General features: G+C 45.6%; 1 long non-coding RNA gene across 1 annotated transcript in view; it reads left to right on the top strand.

The window, feature by feature from the left end:
• LOC125488171 overlaps positions 1-15,975 on the top strand; it is a 27,147-nt gene extending 11,172 nt beyond the window's left edge. Inside the window, exons 3-4 of the long non-coding RNA XR_007266247.1 lie at positions 13,279-13,310; positions 15,862-15,975. This is a non-coding gene — a long non-coding RNA (uncharacterized LOC125488171). The remainder of the gene's footprint in view (positions 1-13,278; positions 13,311-15,861) is intronic.
• The last annotated feature ends 180 nt before the right edge of the window (positions 15,976-16,155 follow it).

Here is a 16,155-nt window from a genome sequence, read left to right as displayed (position 1 = left end):
TGTGTTAGCCATATCTTTCCTCTTTGCTTGAACAACAGAGGACACAATTTCACCAGGAGTGGGGCCACTGGCGTCTGAAACAAAGAACACACTTTGTAAGTTTCCAAAAGCAACATAGTGCAGGATTCTGGAGATCTGAAATCAACACAGAGAGCACTGGAGAACCTCAACAGGTCTGCCAGCGTCTGTAGAAACAGAGAGAGAGAGAGAGGAACAGAGTTAGTATTTTGAGTGTGCCGTCTCTGCATCCGTTCTCTTGCCTTGCTGGCAAGTGTTTCCATCAGATAAGGAGCGTGCTGTGTCAACAGATGAGGCTTAGTTCCTTTTCTTGTGTGTTTCGGTTGCAGGCAGTCCATTAGACTTGTCTCTGGGTGGTTAGGATCATTTTCTGTTCCCACAAGCCCAAGGTCATCCCACAGAAGCCACTAGAGATTTCCCCTGACCCTGTGCCAGAAGATTCAGAGCTGCAGACCGATCTGCAGAAGCTGGACCCTAGAACCTAGAACATAGAACAGTACAGCATAGTACAGGCCCTTCGGCCCATGATGTTGTGCCAAACTTTTACCCTAATCCTAAGGTCTATCTAACCTCCACCCCTACCTTCTCCTATCATTCAAATGCCTGTCTAATACCGCTTAAATGCCCCTAATGAGGCTGACTCCACTACCCTCTCCGGCAATGCATTCCATGTCCCGACTACACTCTGAGTAAAGAATCTACCACTGACGTCTACCCTATATCTACCTCACTCACTTTAAAACTATGCCCCCTCATAATAGCTACTTTCACTCGAGGAAAAAGTCTCTGGCTGTCTACTCTATCTATACCTCTGATCATTTTGTACACCTCTATCAAGTCACCTGAGGGGCAACTTTTTCACACAGAGAGTGGTGCATGTATAGGATGAGTTGCGAGAGGAAGCTGATGTTGTGGATACAACTTACAACATTTAATAGACATTTAAACAAGAACATGGATAGGAGAGTTTTAGATGGACATTGGCCAAATACAGGAAATGGGACTAGGATAGTTTGGGAAATCTGGTTGGCCCATGGACGGGTTGGGCCGAAGGCCCTGGTTCCGTGCTGCATGATTCTGTTTGATGAGCTCCCTTCACTTGCTGCAATTAAAGGGAGAAAATTGTGGGGAAAGGGGGAAGTGGGGAGAAATCAGTTTGTAACTCATTCAGTGAGATGGATAGTCAGAGATTACAAATATCCACCATTGGTGGATGGACCGAGTGGCCTCATTCCCTGCTCAATGAAACCACGATCCCATTTATTTTCTTTTTCAGGAATGTCAGAGGTGAAATTAATTGAATTCCTGAAGTATTTACCCTCCCAGACAGAAAGAGGTTGACTTTACATTTGGACTCCGCGATGCATGTGAGGGCGTTTTACCTGCTCATTTTCTGCCCGTGGTTGTTACATATTGATATATGAATGAAACTTTGTATGCGTTTATCTCCCGGATTAATCACATGCGAACAAAATGCCAGGACTATGCTGTCAGGGAGGAGCTGAAATAATTGAAACTGATTCACGTTTTGAGCCTGCAATTTAAATTTCTGGAAGCAAGGAGGGTGGGGTGAGGGAGAGAAAGATATGGGAGCAGGATTAAGAGAGAGAAAGAGATGATGACAGAATTGAGAGTGTGGGATGGTGACAGAACTGAGAGAGAGGGAGATGGGGTCACATTCAATGTTTTGGCCCCGACAGCTTTCTGTGCCAGCAAATCTCTCGTGCTCCCCACTCTCTGGGTGAAAACATTTTTCCTCATCTCAGTCTTACCCTGTCCCCTTTCGACTGTGACCCCTGGTTCTGGACTGCCCCATCATGACTAGGAACATTCTTTATTTTTGGTGGGTACAGTCTGAATGAATTGAAAGACTTCTCTTGTACTGTGAGACTCTATCGTATTAAAGTGTGCATTCCTGATCACATGCCACCATCCAGATTTCAATCTTGCTTTCATCATTCAGACCATTGAGTACAGGAGTTGGGACGTCATTTTGCCATTGTACAGGACATTGGTGCGGCCACTTTTAGATTACTGTGTATAATTCTGGGAGCTCTGCTGTAGGAAGAATATTATTACATTGGAGAGGGTGCAAAAGGGATTTGCAAAGCCAAGTGAAGGCAAATGGGACTAGTTTATTATGGGAAGCCTAGGTGGTATGGACAAGTTATGCCAAAGGGCCTGTTTCTGTACTGTATGACTCTATGACTTTATTGCGAGATGCCCCCAGCTATTGAAATGAGCAGATTGACCAGGCATCTCCATTCAATGAAGCTTCATCCCCAGGACCCTTCTTTATCACTTCTCGGTTAAGCTCTCCCACTTTCTCTTCTATTCTCTGTCGCAAAGTATTACCCAGCTCCATTCTGACATTCCGGACTCAGCTTTCCAGTTGGACGTCAGTCCATGGCGCCCCTCACTGGCAACGGTGCTTCTAAAACAAACGTACAAACTTGGGGCAAAAAGAACGACGTACCCCATTGACAAACAAAAGTCCTGCTCCAAAACCTGTGGTTGGGACGGCACAGTGGTTCGCACTGCTGCCTCACAGCACCAGGGACCCAGGTTCATTCCACCCTCGGGCAACTGTCTCCGTGGACTTTGCACATTCTGCCAGTGTCTGCGTGGGTTTGCTCCGGTTTCCTCCCACAATCGAAGCATACGCAGAACAGGTGGATTGGCCAGGCTAAATTGCCTAAAGTGTTTAAGGATGTGCAGCATTGGTGGGTTATAGAGGATGGTTCTGGGTGGGATGCTCTGGGGCCGGTCTGGACTTGTTGGGCGAAAGGGCCTGTTTCCACACTGTAAGGATTCTATGGAGAAAATAAAATACAGTTCAAACAGTAGATTTCTCTCTATAAGCAAATAACACATGATCGTGTGTGCGTCATTCCGCAGAATTTATAATCGAAAATTAGAACATTCACAGATGTAACGGCAAATTCCCTTTTTTTTAAAACAGTAAGAACTGCTTCGTATTTGGATGGCCGTGTTACTTTGAAAATGTTCCGTTAAATGATTACACACAAAGGGTGATCGAGGTTTAGATCTCTTTTCCACAAACTACAGCAGTGGCTGGATCAGTTGTTCGTTTCCAATCTGACAGATTTTTGTTTGGCTGAGATAATAAGGGGATAGGGGCCAAAGGCAAGTTAATGGAGTAAGTCCACAGATCAGCCATTGAATGGTGGAACAGGCTCAATGGGTGGCATAGTGGCTCAGTGGTTAGCACTGCTGTTGCACATCGCTAGGGACCCACGTTCGATTTCAGCCTCAGGTAACTGTCCGTGTGAAGTTTGCACATTCTCCCTGTGATAGTGTGGGTTTCCTAAAGGTGGTCCCGTTTCCTGGCACGGTCCAATGATGTGCATGTTAGACTCACGCCCCTTCTCCCCAACATTTGAGAGAAGCCATTCCTCCTCATCTCCGTTTCCAATCTGCCCCACCCCTTCTCTTGACATGATGACTTCTCGTTCTAGATTTTCCCACATGAGGAAACATCCTCTCTCCATCTCCTTTGTCAATCCCCCCACTTTAGCATCTTATATGTCTGTTAGATCTCCTCTGATTCTTCTAAAGTTCAGAGAGTATCGGCCAAAACCGCTCAGTCTGTCTGCCGAAGGTAAATCTTTAGAATTAAACAGTCTGTTATGGACCGAACCAGACCAGACCCTCTCAAAATATTTTCAGAAGGTAGCCTCCACCCTAACTTTATTATTAAAAGCAAACATGAAGTGCTGGTTTCAGATACAATGTGATTAGTCAAACAACTCAAAAAACAATTTATTTAAACACTGTAGTTAAAATGCAACAAAAGAAAGATAATTAAGAATAACTTAACTCTATTGGAAATGTAACAGAATAATAGGGACAGTAACTAGTGCTAATTAACTGTTTCAAGGTAGTAACATCCCAGAAACACACTTCTTGACAAAAAAAGCAAATTCAGACATAGATTCTCACATGCAGTTCTCCAATGCAGGAGGATAAAATCTCAACAGAAAATTCAGAGAGATTAGCAGCCAGGAGACAATCACTGAAGCTTCCAAGTCTGTTGAGACCCCAGTAGCTTCGGATGCTCCTGAAAAAAAAACAGAAACCCTGGTCTGTGAGAGCTGGCCACACCCATTCAGGCTGTAAAAAATAAAATCGAGGCCCCTCAAGCTGTTTAGTCATGTGGTCTTAACCAGCGAGCTCAACGCCTCTCATTCAATCTCTCTTTCAAAAGAAACTAGGACAAAATAACCTCTTAAAACTACAGCATCATCACAAATCTCTTTATGTTGGGGTGGGAGGTGGGGGAGGGGCAAAGCTATTTGATTTGTAATTACCCCCTGCTCCAGATCAGTGACTATTCCTGCCTCAGAAGGGGAGGGGGAGGCTAGCCTGGATGGCTGCTTTGTGATGCATTAAAACGGCAACAGTGTGGGGTCAAATGCGATGAGGTTAGAGGAAGGACTCTCCTTCTCAACCGCTCCTTCGCCTGAGGCGTGGTGACCTCAGGTTACATCACCATTCAGTCATCTCTCTTTAATGGGAGAGCAGCCCAATGATCTGGTAAGACTGTGGTGAATTTACCATGCAATGTAATTGATGCACCAATTTCTTTTAAAACATTCAAAATTGACAGAAAGTTGTACTTTGTACAAGCCGTTATAGCGAACATGTATCTCTCTGAAGTTGACACCACCCCCACCTCCAACCCCCCAGTAAAATAATTCATTAAATAATTCATTCATGCAGACCGCTTCGGGAAGTTGGGAATCTTCGCCAATATTCACTTGGCAGGGCTGCACCTGGAAAATGAATAGATTCTGTTTGAAGTTTTTCATCTCGCATCAATCAGGAGAGGACAGCAAGAATGGCAAATTTCAAAATCTTAGACGGATTATGGAGAGAGACACAGGAACAGAGTTAACATTACAGGCTATAAACACAGAAGGTTACGGAGAAACTCAGCAGGTCTGGCAGCATCTGTGGAGAGAGAGAAACAGAGTTAATGTTTCGAGTCCAGTGACCCATTATCAGGGTTGACTCTTATCTGCCCTTTGAAACGGATGAGCAAGCCATTCAGTTGTATCCATCGTTATGAATTCTCAACAATGAAAACGGGATGGATCATCCAGCATCGACCCAGGCACCAGAAAAGACAACAGACCTGAAACAGCCCTGTCAGTCCTGCAAAGTCCTGCTTACTAACATCTGGGTGCTAGTGCCAAAATCAGGAGAGTCGTCATCATACTCAGAATCATACCTTACTGACAATGTCCCAGACACCACCATCACCACCCCTGGATAAGACCTGTCCCACCAGCAGGACAGACCCTGCAGAGGTGGCAGCACAGTGGTATACAGTCAGGATGGAGTTGCCCCTGGAGTCCTCAGCATTGGTTCCAGACAACATGAAGTCCCATGGCTTCAGGTTAAACATGGGCAAGGAAACCTCCTGCTGATTATCACGTACCGCCCTCCCTTGGCTGATGAATCAGTAACTCCTCCATGTTGAACAACACTGAGATGAAGCACGGATTTCAATGTCCACCACCACATGTAGCTCGGTGGCAGCACTGCTAGTCGGGCTGGTCGGATCCGAAAGGACATTGCTGCGAGATTGGGTCTGCGGCAGGTGGTGAGGGAACCAGCAGGAGGGAAAAACATACCTGACCTCATCCTTACCAATCTGCCGGCTGCAGATACATCTGTCCATGACAGAATTGGTGAGAGTACCCACCGCACAGTCCTTTTGGAGATGGAATCCCATTGAAGATAATTTCTATTCATGGAATCTGTGTGTCACTCGCTGGGCCCAGCATTTATTGCCCCTGTCCCTAGTTGCCGCATTGAGAAGGTGGTAGTGACCTGCACTCTTGAACCACTGCAGTCCAAATGCTGGAGGGAGATCCACAATGCCTTCAGGAGGGAATTCCAGGATTTTGACCGAGCGACACTGAAGGAATGGCCGATTTACACTCGGAGCGGATATCCCCGCAACTTCATCCGCAGATGCCTCCTAAACAGACAACAACAGGAGGACACAGTACGACCTAACACACTGGCCACACTGCCCTACATCAAGAACATATCAGAACAGATAACAAGACTCCTAAGACCACTAGGAATCATGGGAGCATACAAGCCCACAGTCACTCTATGACAAATACTCACAAGGATTAAAGACCGCATTCTCACAACATGCAGAACCAAAGTCGTCTACAAAATACCAAGCAACGATTGCCACAAACATTACATTGGACAGACAGGGAGGAAATTAGCCATCAGGACACATAAACATCAACTCGCAGCAAAACGGCACGATGAACTCTCCTCAATATCAGTACACTGATAATGAAGGCCATCAGTTTATCTGGGACAAGGTAACCATAGTAGCCCAAGACAAACATAGAAACACACAGGAATTCCCAAGGGATGGTTCTCCACCTGTAATACAATCAACAGAGATATAGAATTGGACTTCGCATACAAACCCACACAGACCAAAACTGGAAATGACATGACTCACCATCACACCAGACAGTAGAAATTCCAAGCAGAGAAGAACAACATTGCTTAATCGGAGCCCTCACTGATGATGACACCTAGCATGGTGATGAAATGTCCGAACAAGAACAAGCCAGCTCGGCAAGCAAGTCAACAGCATCAGGGCCGATATATTTCCAAGTCAGGATGGCGAGTGCCTTGGAGGACAACTTGCAGGGTGTGGTGTTCCCATGTATCTGCTGCCAATGTCCTGCGAGATGGAAGTAGTTATGGGTTTGGAAGGTGAAGTCTGAGGATCTTTGGTGAATTTCTGCAGTGCATCTTATAGATGGTACACACTGCTGCTACTGAGCTCCAGTGGTGAGGAAGTGGATGTTTGTGGATGTGGTACTAATCAAGCAGGATCAAGCTTCTCAAGTGTTGGTGGAGCTGCACCCATCCAGACAAATAGGGAGTATTCCATCACACTCTTGACTTGTGCCTTGTCGATGTTGGACATGCTTTGGACAACAGAAACATTGATTAATCGACCAATTGTAGTTTTTGGATCAGGCAGAAACAGCAAATTCATTAACTGTGATGAAGATCGAAAGGTTTTGACTGAAATTTTGTTCATTGGAAATGATTGTTTTGTCCTTCTGCAGGCCAATACCCAGAAGTAGCCATAACTAATCACAGTGATGGTGTCATCAAGAAGGGCAGTGGTTCACTCTGAACTGTTGGTACAATAACATATTTATTCTGGCTTCCTGGTATAAAAACAACAATTATGAGGCTAAATCTAATAAATTTATCAGAAGAGCTGACAGTAAAACTGGACGCTCTTACCCATGTCAAAGAGACAGTTTGTGAAGCCCCTCACCATGAATTAAACCTTTAGAAGCAGTGACTGTCGGTCCCTAAATGTTAAGTACTGTTGTACGTACTCTGTGCCAAACAACATTCCTTTTTGCAGAGAGATCACACAGTATATCATACTGCACGCTGTTCAATTCACTGAGTCCTAAGGGTCATGGCGATGCACGGAGACTTTCGATCCCACTTCCCAAGTGAGTGAATTCTCGCACTCTCCAGATTTTAATGTTGACCATTAGGACCAGAAGAAATTGGAATAAGAGTAGGCCGTTCAGCCCCTTGAGCCATTTCTGCCTTTCAGTCAGATACATGACTGATCTAAGACCTGGTTTCAGGTCCCACCTGCTCCAGAGAGATTTAACGACTTTGCTGACTTGGCTGGGTCTCTTCGCAAACTGGGCCAGATCCTAAATGGGGCCTCATCCTAACCTGGGCCTCATCCTAACCTGGGCCTCATCATAAACTGTGAAACATTCTCAGTTGGGTCTCATCCGAAACTGGCCCCATCATAAATTTGGACTCATCATAAACTTGGCTACATTCTACACTAGGCCACATACTAAATTAGAACAGATTTTACACTGGGCCACATTGGAAACTACGTTTCAGGATGAGCCCTCATTTTCATCGTCCACTGGGCCTCATCCTTAAGTTGGGGAGGTGTCGGGGGCAGGTGTCTTTTGCACAGGGTGGAGGAATTCAAAACTCAGGTTCTTTTTAAGATGAGAGGACAAAGATTTAAAAATAAACATGGGGGCAATTTTATTTTTACTGTGTGTGTGGAATAACTTCCAGAGGAAGTGGTGGATGTGGGTACAGTTACAGCATTTAAAATACATTTGGAGAAGTACATGAATTGGAAAGGTTCGGAGGGATATGGGCCAAACACAGGCAGGTGTGACGAGTTTAGTTTGGGATCATGGTAAGCATGGACTAGTTGGATCGAAGATCTGTTTCCGTGACTCTGTTATGAAGGGCATGGACGGGGGGGGGATTAAAGCAGCTGTTCCCCTTAGTTGAAGGGTCACTGACAAGGGAAGGGGGGATCATCATTATAAGGTGAAGGGTAAGAGGTGTAGAAGGGTATTTGAGGATTGTTTCTCCAAGAGGGTGGTGAGGATCTGGAGTGCATGAAAATAAAACATTTGGACAAATTTCAAATCTTTAATTGCGCCAGTCCGTGAAAATGCTACTCTGTAACTGCAGGGTCTCCCTGATTTATCAACATTGAACGTTTGGACAAAAAAAAACAAATCAGGAGTAGGCCGCTCATTTCCTTGAGGCTGTTCTGCCATATTACCTGCCTTTGGCCTTTATCCCCTAAATACAATAGCTCAACAGAAGAATTCTCTCTCACAGATTGAAAATTAACAACTGATCAAGCACCCACTGTTGTTTGTGGAAGACAGTTCCAAACCTCTCCCACCCTTTGTGTGTGGAAGTGCCTCCTAACATCACTCCTGAACAGTCTGGCCCTAATTCTCAGACTACACCTTCCCTAGTTCTAGAAACCCCAGCCAGTGGAAATAGTTTCTATTTATCCACCCTGTCTTTTCCTGTTAATATCTTCGATCAGATCACCCTTTAACCTTCTAACTGTTACAGAAAACAGGCCTCGTTTGTCTAATCTCTCTGCATGACTTAACCCCTGAAGTCCAGGTATCATTCTTATAAACCTACATTGTACTCCCTCCAAGGTCAATCTATCCTTCCTGAAGTGTGATGCCCAGATCTGCTCCAAGTGGGGTCTAACCAGGGTTTTGCATGAGTGCAGCATAATTGCTGTGTCCCTGTACTCCAGTCCTCTAGAGAAAAAGACCAGCAATTCATTAGCTTTCTTCAGTCAATGAATGTCAGAAATAAAAAGAAACACAGAAAATGTTGGAGAAACTCAGCAGGGGCAGATATTATTTGCCACTTGGTGACTGACTGTTTACTGTTGATGACAACGCTCTGTCTTTTCTTTTGACCCTTTCGTGTCGAGCTGTGCTGGAGCTGTGTACTGTTCAGTAAAGAACACAGGGACACACGACGGTAAACATTAATTTTGTTTACAAACCTCGAGATTCTAGAACAACGGAGCGTACTTTGAGAAATATTATTAAACAGCAGAAAAACAACGGCTTTCCGTTTGTCTGAGGGAGGTTGCTCGAGATGGGTATGGCTCAACTTGTAAATTGTAGGGGGGACGCTGGTATCCATCTAAGGAAGACAAAACAATATTGATATTGATATTTTGTGATTTCTTTGTTTTGGACGTTATATGGTCAGAAGCTGCCCTTATTCCAAGTATCTCAATCACAAGTCAGGAGTGTGAGGGAATACTCCCTACTTGCCTGGATGGATGCAGCTCCAACAATACTTGAGAAGCTTGACACCATCCAGGGACAACACAGTCCCTATTTATTGGCATCACATCCACAAGCAACCACGCCCTCCACCATGACGCTCAGTAGCAGCAGTGTGTACCACCTACAAGGTGCACCGCAGAAATTCCCCAAAGATCCTCCAGACAGCACCTTCCAGACCCACAAACACTTCCATCTAGAAGGACAAGGGCAGTAGATACATGGGAACACCACACCCTGCAAGTTCCCCTCTGAGCCACCCACAATCCCGTTGTGGAAATATATCAGCCATTCCTACAGTGTCACTGGGTCAAAATTCAGGAATTCCCTCCCAAAGCACATTGTGGGTCTACCAATAGCAAGTGGGCTGTAACGGTTCAAGAAGGCAGATCACCACCACCTTTTCAAAGGGGCAACTGTGGACGGGGTGGCCGATAATTGCGGCTGACGCCCATGCCCGATGATTGAATTTAAAGAAAAAAACTTCCCCAGGCCTCCACCTTCCATTTCCCTATTGTTAGCTTGTTCTGGGAGGGTAATTGCACATTTTGTACCGAATGTTGATGCAGAATACCCATTCAATTCATTGGACTTCTCGTTATTTCCACTGTCAATTTCCCAGACTCAATGTTGTTGAGTCACCTGCTCTGTGACCTGCTGTGAGCAATGTCTGTACATTGCCAACAGCTTCGGTTTATATTCCTGCCGGGTTGGCTCTCTAACCCTCATTATCACTCCGTATTTAATCTGGAGGTGGCCTTTGCTGTCGTTTTAACACTCTGTTCTGTAAACCTTCAATTCCCTTTGCTTTTTTTTCTGAAGAAGGGTCTAGGCCCGAAACATCAGCCTTCCTGCCCTTCTGATGCTGCTTGGCCTGCTGTGTTCATCCAGCTCTACACCTTGTTATCTCAGATTCTCCAGCATCTGCAGTTCCTACTATCTCTGAAACAATTCCCTTTGCTTATTGTTTCTTGGTTACAGATGACTCCAAAATGTGTAGTGTACTCGGTCATCACTATCTCAAAGCCAAGAAACACTGGTAAAGGATACAATTTATATATTTTTATGTCATTTCTGGCTCAGTGAAAGTGGGGATTTTCTCTGGTTCATTTCAATCCTCAAAAAACCCAACCACTTTTATTCGTCACTGGTTTTCGCTTGTGAAGACCCGCCCAAGCTATTTGAATCTTTTTACATCATTTGAATTTACAAGTCATAATAGTGTTTGTAATTCACCTGCATCATTGTCACGTTCCATTAATGTCGATTCAGTTGACAACAGGGTGACGTGAATTGTAAGAGGGAAACGTACACTGATAGCGAACTGCTATATTGTTCATCTTGTTTTGAGGGGACACCTAAAGTTTGGGCACTGGGATATCAATCTTTTTATTACCCCATTACAACAACTTAATGTCTGAGAGTGGCCCCTTCTGGTCTTGGTCTCTGGGGCAAGGAGCCATTCGCTCTGGGTCCAGCATTGTTCACAGGGGGAGCATTGTCATTTCCTGTTTCTTTGATGACAGAAAGTTCGGTGGAAAGACAGGTAATGTTGAGGAAGCAGGGAAGCTGCAGAAGGAATTGGACAGTCTCGGAGAGTGAACAAAGAAATGGCAAATGGAATACAATGGGGGAGAAGTGTGAGGCTATGCACTTTGGTGGGAATAGAGGCAAAGACTGTTTTCCAAATGGGGAAGTCTTCGAAAATCTAAAGCACAAAGGGACTTGGGAGTCCTACTTTAGGATTCTCTTATGGTTAACATGCAAGTTCATTTGGCAGTTAATGTAACATTAGTATTCATTTCAAGACGGCTAGAATACAAGAGCAGAGATGTACTGCTGAGGCTGTATAAGGCTCTGGTCAGACCGTATTTGGAATATTGTGAACAGCTTTGGGCCCCGTATCTCAGGAAGGATGTGTTGGCCTTGGAGTGGGGTCCAGAGGAGATTTACAGGATCCCAGGGATGAAGGGCTTGTCTAATGAGGAGTGGTGAGGACTCTGTGTCTGCACTGAATGGAGTTTAGAAGGATGAGGGGGAATCCAATTGAAACTTACAGAATACTGAGAGGCCTGGATAGAGACTAGGACATGAGGGCACAGCCTCAGCGTGAAGGGATGACCCTTTCAAAATGAGATGAGCAGGAATTTCTTCAGCCAGAGGCTGGTGAATCTGTGGAACTCATTGCTGCAGAGGGTTGTAGGGGCTAAGTCATTGATTGTCTTTGAGACAGTGATTGGTTCTTGATTGGTAAAGAGATCAAGGGCTAGGGGGAGAAGGCAGGAGAATGGGGTTGAGAAACATATCAGCCACAATCAAATGGCAGAGCAGACTCGATGGGCCAAACAGCCTAATTCTGCTCCGCTATCACATGGGTCTTAGATTCATTCTTACTGAGTGACCTGCAACGGAATACGCACTTTAGCACCTCAGAATAAGAGCTTTCTGTCCCTATTGTATGTACCATCCACTCTAAAATGCACTCAGGCAACTGAATGACCAATACAACTTAAGGGCTAGGAGCAGGAGGAGACCATTCAGCCTCTTGGGTGCCTGCCGCCCTATTCGATGCAGCACGTCTGATCCCATCTTGGCCTCAACTCCAGTTTCCTGTCCCCACTCCCATTCACCCATCATTGATGACAAATCTGTCTGTCTCCTCCTCTAATTTATTCAGTGTCCCAACATCCCCAACACACTTGGGAGCAAAAGTGTGTGTACCCACAGCACAGCAAATCTCCCAGATTCACATCCCTCTCTCCCTTGTAGAGAAGCCATTCCTCCTTATCTCTGTTTTCAATCTGTCTCAAACCCTTCTCCTGAAATGGTGACCTCTTGTTCTAGATTGTCCCACATGAGCAAACATTCTCTTTCTTTCTCCTTTCCGTCTTATATCCCTCAGTTAGATCTCCTCTCATTCTTCTTAACTCCAGCGATTATTGTCCGAAATTGCTCAATCTCTTTTCATAAGACAAACCCCTTGCCTCAGAAAATGAAATGGACAAAATCACCTTACATCTAAATAGTATCTTGGATGTAGAACACACATCTCAAAGTGAGCTAGTCACAGTGTCGGAGAGGTCTCCAGCGCAAAAAAAAAGGCCCATCGAGTCTGTGCCAGTCAAAAACAACCACCTCACTATTCTCTAATTTCATTTCCCCAGCACTTAGCCCTTGCCTTGGCATCCCAAGTGCACATTGAAATCCTTCTTCAATGTGATGAGGGTTTCTGCCTCTCCCATCTTTACAGGTAGCGAGTTCTAGGTTCTCCACCAGCCTCTGGGTGAAAACGTTTTTCCTCATTGGTCCCTCCATCAAGGAGGAAAAGTTTCTTCCTGCTTACCCAATCTATGGTCCCTCATCATTTGATACATCTCAATCATGTCCAGCCTCTCAATCTCCTCTGCTCTAAGGAAAACAACCCCAGTCTGTCCAATGTCTCTCCATCACTGACACTCTCCAGCGTCTAAGGCAACATCCTGGTAAATCTGTCTCTGCTCCCTCTCCCCGTGCATTTAGATACATTCTGTCGTTACAGTGTCTTTTCTTTGATTTACAGCTCACTGTGATGTTGGATCAGGAGGGAAACACGTAAGTTATTTTGCAGTGAAAAAGCTGGCAGTTAATTTTTAATCAGCAAAGTTACGTTTTTAGCAGCTGGTTAATGTAGAGTGACCGTTGTCTCATTGCAGAGAGAGAGAGAGAGAGAGAGAGAAACAACAGCCACAACTGTTTTACTGTTTAACCGGAGGGTCACCACATCTAAGGCACAGGGAATGATCGTTCACAGCAATCTCAACCAGTGCAGAAACTAACCCACATGCTTTCAGCATGACCAGACAGTCAACTGAGCTAACCAGGCCCTTTCTGGCAAAGACATTGGACAGCACGGTGGCTCAGTGGTTGGCACAGCTGCCTCATATTATCTGTGCAGTTTCTGCCGGGTGCTCCAGTCTTCTCCCACAGTCTAAAGGTGTGCAGGTTGGTGGATTGGTCATGCTAAATTGCCCATCGTGTCCAGGGGTGGGTAGATTAGGGAGGTTAACCATGGGAAATGCACGGTTACAGAAATAGGGTAGAGGAGTGTGTCTGTGTGGGATGCTCTTCAGAGGGTTGGTGTGGACTCAATGGGCCGAATGGCCTACTTCCACACTGTAGGGATTCCACTACTGTCGATGTCTGTCTCAATGGTGTGGGGCAATTTATTCTGATCTGAACACTGCATTTTGATGAGATTCACTTTCAATTTCTGAAATAATGGGGAGGCAATGTCCTATTTTGTCAGATGGCCGGGATATTCTCTGAGGACTTGAATTTGAATCTTGCTGTGGCAGGTGCTGGATTTTGAATTCAACTTTAAACAAAACAGATCTGGAGTTAAGACTCTAATGATGACCATTGTAAGAAACAAAGAACCATCTGGTTCACGAGTGAAGACTGATATGAGAAGGTATTTCTTCTTTAAGGGAGCTAAGAGTCTTTGGAACTCCTTGCTACAGAGAGCTGTGTGTATGTGGGGCAGCAGGGGGAATGCAGATTTAAGGCTTTGGGATTCTTGATCAGTCGGGGAATCAAAGGAAAGGGCAGGAAAGTGGACATGAGGAATGTTGGATCAGCCACAGTCCTATTGAATGGTGGAGCAGGCTCGAGGCGCCGAATGGCCTACTCCCGTTCCTGTTTCTGATGGTCCTTAAGGGAGCGAAATCTGTCGTTCTTACCTAGTCTGCTTTGCACGTGACTCCTAACCCTTTGCGAACTCCTCATTGCCTTCAGGCCGAGCATGTCGATCCGTTCAAGGACATTTTGAGAATGGCATCCACTTGCCACCTTGGCAGAGCTGGCTACATCCTGTTCAGAGTGCAGAGAAATAACATTCGTCATCATCAGTTTTAGGCTTGTTCCAATTGTGTGCTTTTCTAAGAGGAATTGGTCTGTGTAACTACCCCAGATATTCACAGCTCATCCTGTACACCCTCACTGTCTTCCAGATAAAGTTTGTTATTCTCACGATCCACCCCCTCCATATCCTCACGTTCACCACCCACCCCCTCTGAATATCCAGCTTGTATACTCAACACTGAAATGCTTCACCCAGTTTAATGTGGATCAGCGTGACGTTATCTGCTTTGGGTGCAAAACCAGGAAATCGGGTTTTTATCCGCCGGATTGGGATGTTGGGGGGAGCTCCAAGACGTGGGTGTAGCTCATACACCAGTCACTGAAAGTGAGCATTACAGGAGCAGCAGACGGTGAAGAAGGGAAATGGGATGTTGGCCTTCACAGTGAGAGGGTTCCAGTCCAGGAGCAGGGCTCTCTTGCTGCAATTGTACAGGGACAGACCACATTCTGCAGTATTGTGTGTGCAGTTTGGTGTCTCCTTCTCCGAGGAAGGATGTCCTGGCTATGGAGGGAGTGCAGCCAAGGTTTCCCAGACTGAATCCTGGGATGGCAGGACTGATGGATAAAGAGAGACTGGATCGGTTAGGATTATATTCACTGGAGTTTAGAAGAATGAGGGGTGATCTCACAGAAACCTGTGAAATTTCAACGGGACTTAACAGGGGTAAGCACAGATGTTGCTGATGGCTGGAGTAGGGGCTGAGGGCACGTGAGTTCACACTCGGGGGTCACAGTTTAAAGGAGACGGGGAAGGACTGAGATGGGGAGAAATGTCTTCACCCAGAGGGTGGGGAGCCTGTGGGATTCTCTGCCACAGAAAGTGGTCGGGGACAGAGCAGTGAATGTTGTTCAAGTAGTTGCAGAAGAGTTCTTAGGGGCGAAATGTCTTGTACAGCCACATCATAACATTCTATACTCAGTGTTATAACTGATGAAGGCAAGTGTGCCAAACTTGCTGTCCGCCTGTGGCTCCACTTTATGGAACTATGTGCCTGCACCCCCCGATCCCTCTGTTTGACAACGCTCCCCAGGGCCCTACCATGAACCTGCCCTGGTTTGCCTCACCAAAAATGCAACACCTCCATATTTGTCTAAATTAAACTCCACCTGCCAGTCCTCGGCCCATTGGCCCAGTTGATCAAGTTCCCGTTGTACTCTGAGATAACCATCTTCACTGTCCATGAAGCCACCAATTTTGCTCCTGCTCCTCATTTACTACGTTTCTGTATTGTCCTATTTTCAGGCTGACCAAGCAGACCAGCAACCATCCTGCATCACATACGCCACCCTGAGGCACACAGATATGCGAGGGGATGAGGAACCAGGTCAATACAAAGAGGGGAACGTTTACACCAACTTTCCGCGGACATTGTGAGACAGCACAGAAGAATCCCTTCAAAGCTTCACAAATTGATTGATAGTAATTGTTCCTTCCAGCAAATAAGGGGGGGAAGGAAGAGAGGACAGAGGAGTGTCAAGTTTCTGCAGCTGACAAATCGCTAAGCTTTGTTTCCAATCGCTAAGCCAGATATCAATT

This window comes from Rhincodon typus, unplaced genomic scaffold (genome assembly GCF_021869965.1).
Source record: "Rhincodon typus isolate 14 unplaced genomic scaffold, sRhiTyp1.1 hic_rhity00000051, whole genome shotgun sequence".
NCBI classification, from domain to species: Eukaryota; Metazoa; Chordata; class Chondrichthyes; order Orectolobiformes; family Rhincodontidae; genus Rhincodon; species Rhincodon typus.
This window is presented reverse-complemented; position numbering and strand designations above follow the sequence as displayed.